This window comes from Ctenocephalides felis, unplaced genomic scaffold (genome assembly GCF_003426905.1).
Source record: "Ctenocephalides felis isolate EL2017-DRISC unplaced genomic scaffold, ASM342690v1 CF-g0.4_SCAFFOLD_01492, whole genome shotgun sequence".
In the NCBI taxonomy this organism is placed as follows: Eukaryota; Metazoa; Arthropoda; class Insecta; order Siphonaptera; family Pulicidae; genus Ctenocephalides; species Ctenocephalides felis.
Window position 1 is genome coordinate 50,513,687 of NW_020537646.1, and position 17,443 is coordinate 50,531,129.

General features: G+C 40.3%; 12 non-coding genes across 12 annotated transcripts; all 12 read left to right on the forward strand.

Moving 5' to 3' along the window:
• Positions 1-1,318: 1,318 nt before the first annotated feature.
• Positions 1,319-1,391, forward strand: Trnaa-ugc. The gene has a single exon. It is a non-coding gene; the product is annotated as a tRNA-Ala (tRNA).
• Positions 1,392-2,867: 1,476 nt separating this feature from the next.
• Positions 2,868-2,940, forward strand: Trnaa-ugc. The gene has a single exon. It is a non-coding gene; the product is annotated as a tRNA-Ala (tRNA).
• Positions 2,941-4,422: 1,482 nt separating this feature from the next.
• On the forward strand, positions 4,423-4,495 carry Trnaa-ugc. The gene has a single exon. It is a non-coding gene; the product is annotated as a tRNA-Ala (tRNA).
• Positions 4,496-4,852: 357 nt separating this feature from the next.
• Positions 4,853-4,925, forward strand: Trnaa-ugc. The gene has a single exon. It is a non-coding gene; the product is annotated as a tRNA-Ala (tRNA).
• Positions 4,926-5,246: 321 nt separating this feature from the next.
• On the forward strand, positions 5,247-5,319 carry Trnaa-ugc. Its single transcript has one exon. It is a non-coding gene; the product is annotated as a tRNA-Ala (tRNA).
• A 691-nt stretch (positions 5,320-6,010) lies between these two features.
• Trnaa-ugc lies at positions 6,011-6,083 on the forward strand. Its single transcript has one exon. It is a non-coding gene; the product is annotated as a tRNA-Ala (tRNA).
• Positions 6,084-6,399: 316 nt separating this feature from the next.
• Trnaa-ugc lies at positions 6,400-6,472 on the forward strand. The gene has a single exon. It is a non-coding gene; the product is annotated as a tRNA-Ala (tRNA).
• Positions 6,473-7,333: 861 nt separating this feature from the next.
• Trnaa-ugc lies at positions 7,334-7,406 on the forward strand. The gene has a single exon. It is a non-coding gene; the product is annotated as a tRNA-Ala (tRNA).
• Positions 7,407-7,727: 321 nt separating this feature from the next.
• Positions 7,728-7,800, forward strand: Trnaa-ugc. The gene has a single exon. It is a non-coding gene; the product is annotated as a tRNA-Ala (tRNA).
• A 3,620-nt stretch (positions 7,801-11,420) lies between these two features.
• Trnaa-ugc lies at positions 11,421-11,493 on the forward strand. Its single transcript has one exon. It is a non-coding gene; the product is annotated as a tRNA-Ala (tRNA).
• Positions 11,494-15,771: 4,278 nt separating this feature from the next.
• On the forward strand, positions 15,772-15,844 carry Trnaa-ugc. The gene has a single exon. It is a non-coding gene; the product is annotated as a tRNA-Ala (tRNA).
• Positions 15,845-16,163: 319 nt separating this feature from the next.
• On the forward strand, positions 16,164-16,236 carry Trnaa-ugc. Its single transcript has one exon. It is a non-coding gene; the product is annotated as a tRNA-Ala (tRNA).
• Positions 16,237-17,443: the final 1,207 nt, after the last annotated feature.

Below are 17,443 nucleotides of genomic sequence, written 5' to 3' on the forward strand. Positions count from 1 at the left end.
AAACACGTGAAATCTTTGCTTTGCATGTGAGAGGTACAGGGATCGATACCTGGCGCTTCCAAATCCTACTTTTTTATGTCTTGGTGGCCATAAAAATTAATGTGAGTGGTTGTTGAGTATAAAACACGTGAAACCTTTGCTTATCATGTGAGAGGTACCGGGATCGATACCCGGCGCTCGCAAATCTTACTTGTTTATTGCTTGGTGATGATAAAAATTATTGTGTGATTGTTAAATATAAAACCCGTAGAATCTTTGAATAAAATAATGTCACTTGCCGGGGGCGTAGCTCAATTAGTAGAGCGCTTGCTTTGCATGTGAAAGTTACCGGGATCGATACCCGGCGCTTCCAAATCTTACTATTTTATGTTTTCCTAGCGATAGAAATTGATGTGAGTGGTTGTTGCTTAGTATGTGAGAAGTACCGGGATCGTACCCGGCGCTTCCAAATCTTACTATTTTATATCTTGGTAACTTCCAAATATTACTTTTTTATGACTTCGTGATGTTAATGTGATTGTTAAGTATAAATCCCGTAGAATCTTTGAATAAATTAATATCACTTGCCGGGGGCGTAGCTCAGTTGGTATAGCGCTCGCTTTGCATGTGAGAAGTACCGGGTTCCTTACCCGGCGCTTCCAAATCTTGCTATTTTATATCTTGGTAACTTCCAAATCCTACTTTTTTATGTCTTCGTGATGATAATGTGATTGTTAAGTATAAAACCCGTAAAATCTTTGAATAAAACGGTGTTATTTGCCGGGGGCGTAGCTCAATTCGTAGAGCGCTTGCTTCGCATGTGAGAGGTACCGGGATCGATACCCGGCGTTTCCAAATCTTACTATTTTATATTTTGGTGGCGATAAAAATTGATGTAAGTTGTTGTTGAGTATAAAACACGTGAAACCTTTGCTTAGCATGTGAGAGGTACCAAGATCGATGCCCAGCGCTTCAAATCCTACTTTTTAATGTTTTGGTGTTGATAAAAATTATTGTGATTGTTAAGTATAAAACGCGTAGAATCTTTGAATAAAATAATATCACTTGTCGAGGGCGTAGCTCAATTGGTAGAGCGCTCGCTTTGCATGTGAGAGGTGTCGAGATCGATATCCGGCGCCTCCAAATCTTACTATTTTATGTTTTAGTGGCGATAAAAATTGATGTGAGTGGTTGTTGCTTAGCATGTGAGAAGTACCGGGATTGATACCCGGCGCTTCCAAATCCTACTTTTTTATGTCTTGGTGATGATAAAAATTGTTATGATTGATTGTTAAGTATAAAACCCGTAGAAACTTTGAATAAAATAATCTCGCTTGGTGGCGGCGTAGCTCAATTGGTAGAGCACTCGCTTTGCATGTGAGAGTTACCGGGATCGATACCCGGCGCTTCCAAATCTTACTATTTTATATTTTGGTAGCGATAGAAATTGATGTGAGTGGTTGTTGCATAGCATGTGAGAAGTACCGGGATCGATACCCGGCGCTTCCAAATCCTACTTTTTTATGTCTTGGTGAAAATAAAAATTGTTGTGAATGATTGTTAAGTATAAAACCCGTAGAATCTTTGAATAAAATAATGTCACTTGCCGGGGGCGTAGCTCAATTGGTAGAGCGCTCGCTTTGCATGTGAGAGGTACAGAGATCGATACGCTTCCAAATCTTTTATGTTATACTATTTTATGTTTTGGTGGCGATAAATATTGATGTGAGTGGTTGTTGAGTACAAAACCCGTAAAACCTTTGAAGAAAATGGCGTTACTTGCTGGGGGCGTAGCTCAAGTCGTTAAGCGCTTGCTTAGCATGTGAGAGATACCGGGATCAATATCCGGCGCTTTCAAATCTTACTAGTTTTTGTCTTGGTGGCGATAAAAATTATTGTGAGTGGTTGTTGAGTATAAAACACGTGAAACCTTTGCTTATCATGTGAGAGGTACCGAGATGGATACTCGGCGCTTCCAAATCTTACTTGTTCATATCTTGATGATGATACAAATTATTGTGATTGTTAAGTATAAAACCCGTTGAATATTTGAATAAAATAATCTCATTTGCCGGGGGCGTAGCTCATATGGTTGAGCGCTCATTAAAAATCATTGTGAGTGGTTGTTGAGTATAAAACACGTGAAATCTTTGCTTAGCATGTGAGAAGTACCGTGATCGATACTCGGAGCTCCCAAATACTACTTTTTCATGTCTTGGCGGCGATAAAAATTATTTTGAGTGGTTGTAGAGTATAAAACACGTGAAACCTCTGCTTATTATGTGAGAGCTACCGGGATCGATACCCGGCGCTTCCAAATCTTACTTGTTTATTGCTTAGTGATGTAAAAAATTATTGTGTGATTGTTAAGTATAAAACCCGTAGAATATTTGAATAAAATAAGGTCACTTGACGGCGGCATAGCTCAATTGGTAGAGCGCTTGCTTTGCATGTGGGAGGCACCGGGATCGATACCCGGTGCTTCCAAATCCTACTATTTTATATCTTGGTAACTTCCAAATCTTACTTTTTTATGTCTTCGTGATGATAATGTTATTGTTAAGTATAAAACCCGTAGAATATTTGAATAAGATGATGTCACTTGCCGGGGCGTATCTCTATTGGTAGAGCGCTCGCTTTGCATGTGAGCGGTACCGGAATCGATACCCGGCGCTTCCGAATGTTAATATTTTTTGTCTTGGTGGCGATAAAAATTATAGTGAGTGGAATATAAAACACGTAAACCTTTGCTTAGCATGTGAGAAGTAACAGGATCGATGCCCGGCGCTTCGAAATCTTACTTTTTTATGTCTTGGTGATGATAAAAATTATTGTGATTGTTAAGTATAAAACCCGTAGAATCTTTGAACAAAATAATGACACTTGCCGGGGGCGTAGCTCATTTGGTAGAGCGCTCGCTTTGCATGTGAGGGGTACCAGGATCGATACCTGGCGCTTCCAAATCCTGTTTTTTTATGTCTTGGTGATGCTAAAAATTGTTGTAAATGATTGTTAAGTATAAAACCCGTAGAATCTTTGAATAAAATAATGTCACTTCCAGGGGGCGTAGCTCAATTGGTAGAGCGCTCGCTTTGCATGTGAGAGGTACCGGGATCGATACCCTACATTTCCGAATCGTACTATTGTATGTTTTGGTGGCGATGAATATTGATGTGAGTGGTTGTTGAGTACAAAACCCGTGAAACCTTTGAAAAAAAATGGCGTTACTTGCCGGGGGCGTAGCTGAAGTGGTTAAGCGCTCGCTTAGCAGGTGAGTGATACCGGGATCGATATCCGGCGCTTTCAAATCTTACTATTTTTTGTCTTGGTGGCGATAAAAATTATTGTGAGTGGTTGTTGAGTATAAAACACGTGAAACCTTTGCTTAGCATGTGAGAGGTACCAGGATTGATGCCCGGCTCTTCCAAATCTTACTTTTTTAAGCCTTGGTGATGATAAAAATTATTGCATCTCTTTCTTTCTCTTTGTTAAGTATAAAACCCGTAGAAGCTTTGAATAAAATAATGTGACTTTCCGGGGGCGTAGCTCAATTGGTAGAGCGCTCGCTTTGCATGTGAGAGGTACCGGGATCGATACCCGCAGCTTCCAAATCTTACTATTTTTTATCTTGGTAACTTCCAAATCTTACTTTTTTATGTCTTCGTGATAATAATGTGAGTGATTGTTAAGTATAAAACCCGTAGAATCTTTGAATAAAATGATATCACTTGCCGGGGGCGTAGCTCAATTAGTAGAGCGCTATAAAAACGTGGTGGCGATAAAAATTATTGTGAGTGGTTGTTGAGTATAAAACACGTGAAACCTGTGCTTAGCATGTGAGAGGTACCATGATCGATGCCCGGCGCTTCCAAGTCTTACTTTTTTAAGTCTTGGTGATGATAAAAATTATTGTGAGTATCTCTTTCTTTCTCTTTGTTAAGTATAAAACCCGTAGAATCTTTGAATAAAATAATATCACTTTCCGGGGGCGTAGCTCAATTAGTAGAGCGCTCGTTTTGCATGTGAAAGTTACCAAGATCGATACCCGGCGCTTCCAAATCTTACTATTTTATATCTTGGTAACTTCCAAATCTTACTTTTTTATGTCTTCGTGATGATAATGTGAGTGATTGTTAATTATAAAACCCGTAGAATCTTTGAATAAAATAGTATCACTTGCCGGGGGCGTAGCTCAATTAGTAGAGCGCTCGTTTTGCATGTGAAAGTTACCAAGATCGATACCCGGCGCTTCCAAATCATACTATTTTATGTTTTCTTAGCGATAGAAATTGATGTGAGTGGTTGTTGCTTAGCATGTGAGAAGTACCGGGATCGATACCCGGCGCTTCCAAATTCTACTTTTTTATGTCTAGGTGATGATAATGTGAGTGATTGTTAAGTATAAAACCCGTAGAAACTTTGTATAAAATAATGTCTCTTTCAGGGGGCATAGCTCAATTGGTAGAGCACTCGCCTTGCATGTGAGAGGTACCGGGATCAATACCCGGCGTTTCCGAATCTCACTATTTTATGTTTTGATGGCGATATATATTGATGTGTGGGTGTGGTTGTTGAGTACAAAACCCGTGAAACCTATGAAAAAAAATGGCGTTACTTGCCGGGGGCGTAGCTCAAGTGGTTAAGCGCTCGCTTAGCATGTGAGAGATACCGGGTACGATATCCGGCGCTTTCAAATCTTATTATTTTATGTTTTCCTAGCGATAGAAATTGATGTGAGTGGTTGTTGCTTAGCATGTGAGAAGTACCGGGATCGTTACCCGGCGCTTCCAAATCCTACTTTTTTATGCTTGATGATGATAATGTGAGTAGTATAAAACCCGTAGAATCTTTGAATAAAATGATGTCACTTGCCGGGGGCGTAGCTCAATTGGCAGAGCGCTCGCTTTGCATGTGAGAGGTACCGGGATCGATACCCGGTGCTTCCGAATCTTACTATTTTATGCCTTGGTAACTTCCAAATCTTACTTTTTTATGTTTTCGTGATGATAATGTGAGTGATTGTTAAGTATAAAACCCGTAGAATCTTTGAATAAAATAATATCACTTGCCGGGCGCGTAGCTCTGTTGGTAGAGCGCTCGCTTTGCATGTGAGAGATACCGGGATCGATACCAGGCGCTTCCAAATCTTACTACTTTATATCTTGGTAACTTCCAAATCTTACTCTTTTATGTCTTCGTGATGATAATGTCAGTGATTGTTAAGTATAAAACCCGTAGAATCTTTGAATAAAATGATGTCACTTGCCGGGGGCGTAGCTCAATTGGTAGAGCGCTCGCTTTGCATGTGAGAGGTACCGGGATCGATACCCGGCGTTTCCAAATCTTACTTTTTTATGTTTTGGTGGCGATAAATATTGATGTGAGTGGTTGTTGAGTACGAAACCCGTGAAACCTTTGAAAAAATGTCGTTACTTGCCAGGGGCGTAGCTCAAGTAGTTAAACGCTCGCTTAGCATGTGAGTGATACCGGGATCGATATTCGGCGTTTTCAAATCTTTCTATCTTTTATCTTGGTGGCGATAAAAATTATTGTGAGTGGTTGTTGAGTATAAAACACGTGAAACCTTTGCTTAGCACGTGAGAGGTTCCAGGGTCAATGCCCGGCGCTTCCAAGTCTTACTTTTTTAAGTCTTGGTGATGATAAAAATTATTGTGAGTATTTCTTTCTTTCTCTTTGTTAAGTATAAAACCCGTAGAGTCGTAGCTCAATTGGTAGAGCACTCGCTTTGCATGTGAGAGGTACCGGGATGGACACCCGGTGCTTCCAAATCTTACTATTTCATATCTTCGTAACTTCCAAATCTTACTTTTTTATGTCTTCGTGGTAATAATGTGAGTGATTGTTAAGTATAAAACCCGTAGAAGCTTTGTATAAAATAATGTCACTTTCAGGGGGCATAGCTCAATTGGTAGAGCGCTCGCTTTGCATATGAGAGGTACCGGAATCGATACCCGGCGTTTCCGAATCTTACTATTTTATGTTTTGGTGGCGATAAATAGTGCCACTTGCCGGGGGCGTAGCTCAGTTGGTAGAGCGCTAACTTTGCATGTGAGAGGTACCGGGATCGATATCCGGCGCTTCCAAATATTACTTTTTTATGTTTTGGTAGCGATAAAAATTGATTTGAGTGGTTGTTGCTTAGCATGTGAGAAGTACCGGGATCGATACCCGGCGCTTCCAAATCCTACTTTTTTATGTCTTGGTGATGATAAAAATTGTTGTGAATGATTGTTAAGCATAAAACCCGTAGAAGCTTTGTATAAAATAATGTCACTTTCAGGGGGCATAGCTCAATTGGTAGAGCGCTCGCCTTGCATGTGAGAGGTACCGGAATCAATACCCGGCGTTTCCGAATCTTACTATTTTATGTGTTGGTGGCGATAAATAATGCCACTTGCCGGGGGCGTAGCTCAGTTGGTAGAGCGCTCGCTTTGCATGTGAGAGGTACCGGGATCGGTACCCGGCGCTTCCAAATATTACTTTTTTATGTTTTGGTAGCGATAAAAATTGATTTGAGTGGTTGTTGCTTAGCATGTGAGAAGTACCGGGATCGATACCCGGCGCTTCCAAATCCTACTTTTTTATGTCTTGCTGATGATAAAAATTGTTGTGAATGATTGTTAAGTAAAAAACCCGTAGAAACTTTGAGTAAAATAATGTCACTTGGCGGGGCGTGGCTCAATTGGTAGAGCGCTCTCTCGTAAATCTTACTATTTTTTGTTTTCCTAGCAATAGAAATTGATGTGAGTGGTTGTTGTTTAGCATGTGAGAAGTACCGGGATCGATACCCGGCGCATCCAAATCCTACTTTTTTATGTCTTGGTGATGATAAAAATTGTTGTGAATGATTGTTAAGTATAAAACCCGTAGAAACTTTGTATAAAATAATGTCTGATTCAGGGGGCATAGCTCAATTGGTAGAGCACTCGCCTTGCATGTGAGAGGTATCGGGATCAATACCCGGCGTTTCCGAATCTCACTATTTTATGTTTTGATGGCGATAAATATTGATGTGTGTGGTTGTTGAGTACAAAACCCGTGAAACCTTTGAAAAAAAATGGCGTTACTTGCCGGGGGCGTAGCTCAAGTGGTTAAGCGCTCGCTTAGCATGTGAGAGATACCGGGTACGATATCCGGCGCTTTCAAATCTTATTATTTTATGTTTTCCTAGCGATAAAAATTGATGTGAGTGGTTGTTGCTTAGCATGTGAGAAGTACCGCGATCGTTACCCGGCGCTTCCAAATCCTACTTTTTTATGCTTGGTGATGATAATGTGAGTGATTGTTAAGTATAAAACCCGTAGAATCTTTGAATAAAATGATGTCACTTGACGGGGGCGTAGCTCAATTGGTAGAGCGCTCGCTTTGCATGTGAGAGGTACTGGGATCGATACCCGGTGCTTCCGAATCTTACTATTTTATGTCTTGGTAACTTCCAAATCTTACTTTTTTATGTCTTCGTGATGATAATGTGAATGATTGTTAAGTATAAAACCCGTAGAATCTTTGAATAAAAAATTATCATTTGCCGGGGGCGTAGTTCTGTTGGTAGAGCGCTCGCTTTGCATGTGAGAGGTACCGGGGTCGATACCCGGCGCTTCCAAATCTTACTATTTTATATCTTGGTAACTCCCAAATCTTACTCTTTTATGTCTTCGTGATGATAATGTGAGTGATTGTTAAGTATAAAACCCGTAGAATCTTTGAATAAAATGGTGTCACTTGCCGGGGGCGTAGCTCAATTGGTAGAGCGCTCGCTTTGCATGTGAGAGGTACCGGGATCGATACCCGGCGTTTCCAAATCTTACTTTTTTATGTTTTGGTGGCGATAAATATTGATGTGAGTAGTTGTTGAGTACGAAACCCGTGAAACCTTTGAAAAAAATGTCGTTACTTGCCAGGGGCGTAGCTCAAGTAGTTAAACGGTCGCTTAGCATGTGAGTGATACCGGAATCGATATCCGGCGTTTACAAATCTTTCTATCTTTCGTTTCGGTGGCGATAAAAGTTATTGTGAGTGGTTGTTGAGTATAAAACACGTGAAACCTTTGCTTAGCATGTGAGAGGTACCAGGGTCAATGCCCGGCGCTTCCAAGTCTTACTTTTTTAAGTCTTGGTGATGATAAAAATTATTGTGAGTATCTCTTTCTTTCTCTTTGTTAAGTATAAAACCCGTAGAGTCGTAGCTCAATTGGTAGAGCGCTCGCTTTGCATGTGAGAGGTACCAAGATGGACACCCGGTGCTTCCAAGTCTTACTATTTCATATCTTCGTAACTTCCAAATCTTACTTTTTTATGTCTTCGTGATAATAATGTGAGTGATTGTTAAGTATAAAACCCGTAGAATCTTTGAATAAAATAATATCACTTGCGATAGAAATTGATGTGAGTGGTTGTTGCTTAGCATGTGAGAAGTACCGGGATCGATACCCGGCGCTTCCAAATCCTACTTTTTTTGTCTTGGTGATGATAAAAATTGTTGTGAATGATTGTTAAGCATAAAACCCGTAGAAGCTTTGTATCCGGTAATCGATACCCGGCGTTTCCGAATCTTACTATTTTATGTTTTGGTGGCGATAAATATTGATGTGTGTGGTTGTTGAGTACAAAACCCGTGAAACATTTGAAAAAAAAATGGTGTTACTTGCCGGGGGCGTAGCTCAAGTGGTTAAGCGCTTTCTTAGCATGTGAGAGATACCGGGATCGATATCCGGCGCTTTCAAATCTTACTATTTTATGTGTTCCTAGCGATAGAAATTGATGTGAGTGGTTGTTGCTTAGCATGTGAGAAGTACCGGGATTGATACCCGGCGCTTCCAAATCCTACTTTTTTATGTCTTGGTGATGATAAAATTATTGTGTGATTGTTAAATATAAAACCCGTAAAATATTTAAATAAAATAGGGTCACTTGACGGGGGCGTAGCTCAGTTGGTAGAGCGCTCGCTTTGCATGTAGAGGTACCGGGATCGGTACCGGCGTTTCCAAATCTTACTTTTTATGTTTTGGTGGTGATAAATATTGATGTGAGTGGTTGTTGAGTACAAAACCCATGAAACCTTTGAAAAAATGGCGTTACTTGCCGGGGGCGTAGCTCAAGTTGTTAAACGCTCGCTTAGCATATGAGAGATACCGAGATCGATATCCGGCGCTTTCAAATCTTTCTATTTTATGTTTTCCTAGTGATAGAAATTGATATGAGTGGTTGTTGCTTAGCATGTGAGAAGTACCGGGATCGATACCCGGCGCTTCCAAATCCTACTTTTTTATGCTTGGTGATGATAATGTGAGTGATTGTTAAGTATAAAACCCGTGGAATCTTTGTATAAAATAATGTCACTTGCCGGGGGCGTAGCTCGATTGGTAGAGCATGTGAGAGGTACCGGGATCGATACCCGGTGCTTCCAAATCTTACTATTTTATGTCTTGGTAACTTTCAAATCTTAGTTTTTCATGTCTTCGTGATGATAATGTGAGTGATTATTAAGTATAAAACCCGTAGAATCTTTGAATAAAATAATATCACTTACCGGGGGCGTAGCTCGGTTGGTAGAGCGTTAGCTTTGCGTGTGAGAGGTACCGGGATCAATACCCGGTGCTTCCAAATCTTGCTACTTTATATCTTGGTAACTTCCAAATCTTACATATTTATGTCTCCGTGATGATAATGTGAGTGATTGTTAAGTATAAAACCCGTAGAATCTTTGAATAAAATGATGTCACTTGCCGGGGGCGTAGCTCATTTAGTTGAGCGCTCGCTTTGCATGTGAGAGTTACCGGGATCGATACCCGGCGTTTCCAAATCTTACTATTTTATATCTTGGTAACTTCCAAATCCTACTTTTTTATGTCTTCGTGATGTTAATGTGAGTGATTGTTAAGTATAGAACCCGTAGAATCTTGGAATAAAATGATGTCACTTGCCGGGGACGTAGCTCCATTGGTAGAGCGCTCGCTTTGCATGTGAGAGGTACCGGAAGCGATACCCGGCGCTTCCAAATCCTTCTTTTTTATGTCTTGGTGATGATAAAAATTCTTGTGAATGATTGTTAAGTATAAAACCTGTAGAATCTTTGAATAAAATAATGTCACTTCCAGGGGGCGTGGCTCAATTGGTAGAGCGCTCGCTTTGCATGTGAGAGGTACCGGAATCGATACCCGGCCTTTCCAAATCTTACTTTTTTATGTTTTGGTGGCGATAAATATTGATGTGAGTGGTTGTTGAGTACAAAACCCGTGAAACCTTTGAAAAAAAAAGTCGTTACTTGCCAGGGGCGTAGCTCAGGTGGTTAAACGCTCGCTTAGCATGTGAGAGATACCGGGATCGATATCCGGCTCTTTCAAATCTTATTATTTTTTGTCTTGGTGGCGATAAAAATTATTGTGAGTGGTTGTTGAGTATAAAACACTTAAAACCTTTGCTTAGCATGTGAGAGGTACCAGGATCAATGCCCGGCGCTTCCAAGTCTTACTTTTTTAAGTCTTGATGATGATAAAAATTATTGTATGTCTTTCTTTCTCTTTGTTAAGTATAAAACCCGTAGAATCTTTGAATGAAATAATATCACTTGCCGGGGGCGTAGCTCAATAAGTAGAGCGCTCGCTTTGCATGTGAGAGTTACCGAGATAGATACCCGGCGCATCCAAATCCTCCTTTTTTATGTCTTGGTGATGATAAAAATTGTTGTGAATGATTGTTAAGTATAAAACTCGTAGAAACATTGTATAAAATAATGTCACATTCAGGGGGCATAGCTCAATTGGTAGAGCGCTCGCCTTGCATGTGAGAGGTACCGGCATCAATACCCGGCGTTTCCGAATCTTACTATTTTATGGTTGTTGAGTACAAAACCCGTGAAACCTTTGAAAAAAAATGGCGTTACTTGCCGGGGGCGTAGCTCAAGTGGTTAAGCGCTCGCTTAGCATGTGAGAGGTACCTGGATCGATATCCGGCGTTTTCAAATCTTACTATTTTATGTCTTCGTGATGATAACGTGAGTGATTGTTAAGTATAAAACCCGTAGAATCTTTGAATAAAATGATGTCACTTGCCGGGGGCGTAGCTCAATCGGTAGAGCGCTCGATACGCATGTGAGAGGTACCGGGATCGATACCCGGTGCTTCCAAATATTACTATTTTATATCTTGGTAACTTCCAAATCTTACTTTTTCATGTCTTCGTGATGTTAATGTGAGTGATTGTTAAGTATAAAACCCGTAGAATCTTGGAATAAAATGATGTCACTTGTCGGGGGCGTAGCTCTATTGGTAGAGCGCTCGCTTTGCATGTGAGAGGTACCGGAAGCGATAATCCGCGCTTCCAAATCCTACTTTTTTATGTCTTGGTGATGATAAAAATTGTTGTGAATGATTGTTAAGTATAAAACCCGTAGAATCTTTGAATAAAATAATGTCATTTTCCGGGGGCGTAGCTCAATTGGTAGAGCGCTCGCTTTGCATGTGAGAGGTGCCGGGATCGATACCCGGCGCTTCCAAATCTTACTATTTTATATCTTGGTAACTTCCAAATCTTACTTTTTTATATTTTCGTGATGATAATATAATTGTTAAGTATAAAATCCGTAGAATCTTTGAATAAAATAATTTCGCTTGCCAGGGGCGTAGCTCAATTGGTAGAGCGTTTGCTTTGCACGTGCAAGGTAACGGATCGATACCCGGCGTTTCCAAATCTTACTACTTTATGTTTTGGTGGCGATAAATATTGATGTGAGTGGTTGTTGAGTACAAAACCCGTGAATCCTTTGAAAAAAATGGCGCGCTCGCTTTGCATGCGAGACGTACCAGGAACGATAACCGGTGCTTCCAAATCCTACTTTTTTATGTCTTGGTGATGATAAAAATGCTTGTGAATGATTGTTAAGTATAAAACCCGTAGAATCCTTGAATAAAATAATGTCACTTCCAGGGGGCGTAGCTCAATTGGTTGAGCGCTCGCTTAGCATGTGAGAAGTGAGTGGTTGTTGAGTATAAAACTCGTGAAACCATTGCTTAACATGTGAGACGTACCAGGACCGATGCCCGGCGCTTCCAAGTCTTACCTTTTTATGTCTTGGTGATGATAAAAATTATTGTGAGTCTCTCTCTCTTTCTCTTGTTAAGTATAAAACCTGTAGAATCTTTGAATAAAATACTTGCCGAGGCGTAGCTCAATTGGTAGAGCACTCGCTTTGCATGTGGGAGGTACCGGGGTCGATACCCGGCGCTTCCATATTTTACTAATTTATATCTTGGTAACTTCCAAATCTTACTTTTTTATGTCTTCGTGGTGATAATATGAGTGATTGTTAAGTATAAAACCCGTAGAATCTTTGAATAAAATACTTGCCGGGGGCGTAGCTCAATTGGTAGAGCGTTCGCTTTGCATGTGAGATGTACCGGGATCCATACCCGGCGCTTCCAAATCTTATTATTTTATGTCTTGGTGGCGATAAAAATTGATGTGAGTGGTTGTTGCTTAGCATGTGAGAAGTACCGGGATTGATACTCCGTAATCCTACTTTTTTATATCTTGGTGATGATAAAAATTGTTGTGAATGATTGTGAAGTATAAAACCCGTAGAAACTATGAATAAAATAATGTCATTCGGCAGCGCTCGCTTTGCATGTGAGATGTACCGGAATCGATACCCGGCGTTTCCAAATCTTACCATATTATGTTTTGGTGGCGATAAAAATTGATGTAAGTGGTTGTTGAGTACAAAACCCGTGAAACGTTTGAATAAAATGGCGTTACTTATTGGCGTTAAAAATTGTTGTGAATGATTGTTAAGTATAAAACCCGTAGAAACTTTGAATAAAATAGTGCCACTTGGCGGGGGCGTAGCTCAATTGGTAGAGCGCTCGCTTTGCATGTGAGGGATACCGGGATATATACCCGGCGTTTCTAAATCTTGCTATTTTATGTTTTGGTGGCGATAAATATTGATGTAAGTGGTTGTTGAGTAGAAAACCCCTTTTTTGAATAAAATAATGTCGCTTGGCGGGGGCGTTAAGTATAAAACCCGTAGAATCTTTGAATAAAATGGTGTCACTTGTCACGGGCGTAGCTCAATTGGTAGAGCGCTCGCTTTGCATATGAAAGGTATCGGGATCGATACCCGGCGCTTCCAGATCTTACTATTTTATATCTTGGTAACTTCCAAATCTTACTTTTTTATGTCTTCGTGATGATAATGTGAGTGATTGTTAAGTATAAAACCCGTAGAATCTTTGAATAAAATGATATCACTTGCCGGGGGCGTAGCTCTATTGGTAGAGCGCTCGCTTTGCATGTGAGAGGTACCGGAATCGATACCCGGCGCTTCCAAATCCTGTTTTTTTATATCTTGGTGATGATAAAAATTGTTGTGAATGATTGTTAGGTATAAAACCCGTAGAATCTTTGAATAAAATAATGTCACTTCCAGGGGGCGTAGCTCAATTGGTTGAGTGCTCGCTTAGCATGTGAGAGGTATCGGGATCGATAACCGGCGCTTCCAAACCTTACTATTTTATGTCTTGGTGGCTATAAAAATTGATGTGAGAGGTTGTTGCTTAGCATGTGAGAAGTGCCGGGATTGATACCCGGCGCTTCCAAATCCTACTTTTTTATGTCTTGGTGATGATAAAAATTGTTGTGAATGATTGTTAAGTATAAAACCCGAAGAATCTTTGAATAAAATAATGTTAGTTCCAGGAGGCGTAGTTCAATTCGCAGAGCTTGCTTTGCACGTGAAAGGTATCGGGATCGATACCCGGCGTTAACGCGTGAAACCTTTGCTTAGCATGTGAGAGGCACCAGGATCGATGCCCGGCGCTTCCAAATCTTACTTTTTAATGTCTTGGTGGTGATAAAAATTATTGTGTCTCTCTCTTTCTCTTTGTTAAGTATAAAACCCGTAGAATCTTCCAATAAAATAATGTCACTCGCTCAGTTGGTAGAGCGCTCGCTTTGCGTGTCAGAGGTACGGGGATCAATACCCGGCGCTTCCAAATCTTACTTTTTTATGTCTTGGTGACGATGAAAATTATTGTGAGTCATTGCTAAGTATAAAACCCGTGGGCTCTTTGCATAAAATGAGGTCATTTGAAGGGTACCGGGGTCGATACCCGGCGCTTCGAAATCTTACTATTTTATGTCTTCGTGATGATAATGTGATTGTTAAGTAGAAAACCCGTTAAGTCTTTGAATAAAGTGATCTTACTTGGCGTAGCTCAATTGGTAAAGCGCTCGCTTTGCATGTAAGAGGTACCGAGATCGATTCCCGGCGATTCCAATTCTTACTATTTTATGTTTTGGTGGCGATAAAAATTGATGTAATTGGTTGTTGAGTACAAAACCCGTGAAACCTTTGAATAAAATGGCGTTACTTGCCTGGGGCGTAGCTCAAGTGGTTAAGTGCTCGCTTAGCATGTTAGAGATACCGGGATCGATATCGGGCGCATTCAAATCTTACTATTTTTTGACTTGGTGGCGATAAAAATTATTGTGAGTGGTTGTTGAGTATAAAGCACGTGAAACCTTTGCTTATCATGTGATAGGTACCGGGACCGATACCCGGCGCTTCCAAATCTTATTTGTTTATGTCTAGGTGATGATAAAAATCATTGTGTGATTGTTAAGTATAAAACACGTAGAATCTTTGAATAAAATAGGGTCACTTACCGGGGGCGTAGCTCAATTGGTTGAGCGCTCGCTTAGCATGTGAGAAGTATCGGGATCGATGCCCGGCGCTTCCAAACCTTACTATTTTATGTCTTGGTGGCGAAAAAAATTGATGTGAGTGGTTGTTGCTTTGCATGTAAGAAGTATCGGGATCGATACCCGGCGCTTCCAAATCCTACTTTTTCATGACTTGGTGATGATAAAAATTGTTGTGAATGATTGCTAAGTATGAAACCCGTAGAAACTTCAAATAAAATAATGTCGTTTGGCGGGGGATCGATACCCGGCGCTTCCAAATTTTACTATATTATTTCTTGGTAACTTCCAAATCTTACTTTTTTATGTCTTTGTCATGATAATGTGAGTAGTTGTTAAGTACAGAACCCGTAAGATCTTTGAATAAAATAATATCACTTGCCGGGGGCGTAGCTCGAATAGTAGAGCGCTCGCTTTGCATGTGAGAGGTACCGGTATCGATACCCGGCGTTTAAAAATCTTACTATTTTATGTTTTGGTGGCGATAAATATTGATGTGAGTGGTTGTTAAGTACAAAACCCGCGAAACCTTTGAAAAAAATGACGTTACTTGCCGGAGGCGTAGCTGAAGTGGTTAAGCGCTCGCTTAGCAGGTGAGAGATACCGGGTTCGATATCCGGCGCTTTCAAATCTTACTATTTTTTGTCTCGGTGGCGATAAAAATTATTGTGAGTGGTTGTTTAGTATAAATCACGTGAAACCTTTGCTTAACATGTGAGAGGTACCAGGATCGATGCCCGGAGCTTCCAAATCCCACTTTTTATGTCTTGGTGATGATAAAAATTGTTGTGAATAATTGTTAAGTATAAATCCAGTAGAATCTTTGAATAAAATAATGTTACTTCCAGGGGGCGTAGCTCAATTTGTAGAGCGCTTGCTTTGCACGTGAAAAATACCGATCGATACCCGGCGTTTCCGAATCTTACTATTTTATGTTTTGGTGGCGATAAATATTGATGTAAGTGGTTGTTGAGTAGAAAACCCGTATAAACTTTGAATAAAATAATGTCGCTTGGCGGGGGCGTGAAGTATAAAACCCGTAGAATCTTTGAATGAAATGATGTCATTTGCCGGGGGCGTAGCTCAATTGGTAGAGCGCTCGCTTTGCATGTGAGAGGTACCGGGATCGATACCCGGCGCTTCCAAATCTTACTATTTTATATCTTGGTAACTTCCAAATCTTAATTTTTTATGTCTTCGTGATGATATTGAGTGATTGTTAAGTATAAAACCTGTAGAATCTTTGAATAAAATAGTGTTACTTGCCGGGGGCGTAGCTCAATTGGTAAAGCGCTCGCTTGGCGTGTGAGAGGTAACGAAGTCAATACCCGGTGTTTCCAAATCTTACTATTTTATATCTTGGTAACTTCCAAATCTTACTTTTTTATGTCTTCGTGATGATAATGTGAGTGATTGTTAAGTATAAAATCCGTAGAATCTTTGAACAAAATAGTGACACTTGCCGGGGGCGTAGCTCAATTGGTAGAGCGCTCGCTTTGCATGTGGAAGGTACCGGGATCGAAACCCGGCGCTTCCAAATCTTACTATTTTATATCTTGGTAACTTCCAAATCTTACTTTTTTATGTCTTCGTGATGATAATGTGAGTGATTGTTAAGTATAAAACACGTAGAATCTTTGAATAAAATGGTGTCACTTGCCGGGGGCGTAGCTCAATTGGTAGAGCGCTCGCTTTGCATGTGAGAGGTAACGAGATCCATACCCGGCGCTTCCAAATCTTACTATTTTTTATCTTGGTAACTTCCAAATCTTACTTTTTTATGTCTTCGTGATGATAATGTTAGTGATTGTTAAGTATAAAACCGGAATCGATACCCGGCGCTTCCAAATCCTACTTTTTTATGTCTTGGTGATAATAAAAATTGTTGTGAATGATTGTTAAGTATAAAACGCGTAGAAACTTTGAATAAAATAATGTCGCTTGGCTGGGGCGTAGCTCAATTGGTAGAGCGCTCGCTTTGCCGGGATCGATACCCGGCGCTTCCAAATTTTACTATTTTATTTCTTGGTAACTTCCAAATCTTACTTTTTTATGTCTTTGTGATGATAATGTAATTGTTAAGTATAGAATCCGTAGAATCTTTGAATAAAATAATGTCACTTGCCGGGGGCGTAGCTCCAATAGTAGAGCGCTCGCTTTGCATGTGAGAGATATCGGGGTCGATACCCGGTGCTTCCAAATCTTACTATTTTATATCTTGGTGGCGATAAAAATTGATGTGAGTGGTTGTTGCTTAGCATGTGAGAAGTACCGGGATCGATACCCGGCCCTTCCAAATCCTACTTTTTTATGTCTTGGTGATGATAAAAATTGTTGTGAATGGTTATTAAGTGTAAAACCCGTAGAATTTTTGAATAGAATAATGTTTCTTCCTGGGGGCATATCTCAATTGGTAGAGCGCTTGCTTTGAATATGAAAAATACCGGAATCGATACCCGGCGTTTCCAAATCTTGCTATTTTATGTTTTGGCGGCGATAAATATTGATGTGAGTGGTTGTTGAGTACAAAACCCGTAAAACCTTTGAAAAAAATGCGTTACTTGCCGGGGGCGTAGCTCAAGTGGTTAAGCGCTCGCTTAGCATGTGAGAGATACCAGGATCAATATTCGGCGCTTTCAAATCTTACTATTTTTTGTCTTGGTGGCGATAAAAATTATTGTGAGTGGTTGTTGAGTATAAAACGCGTGAAACCTTTGCTTATCATGTGAGAGGTACCGGGATGG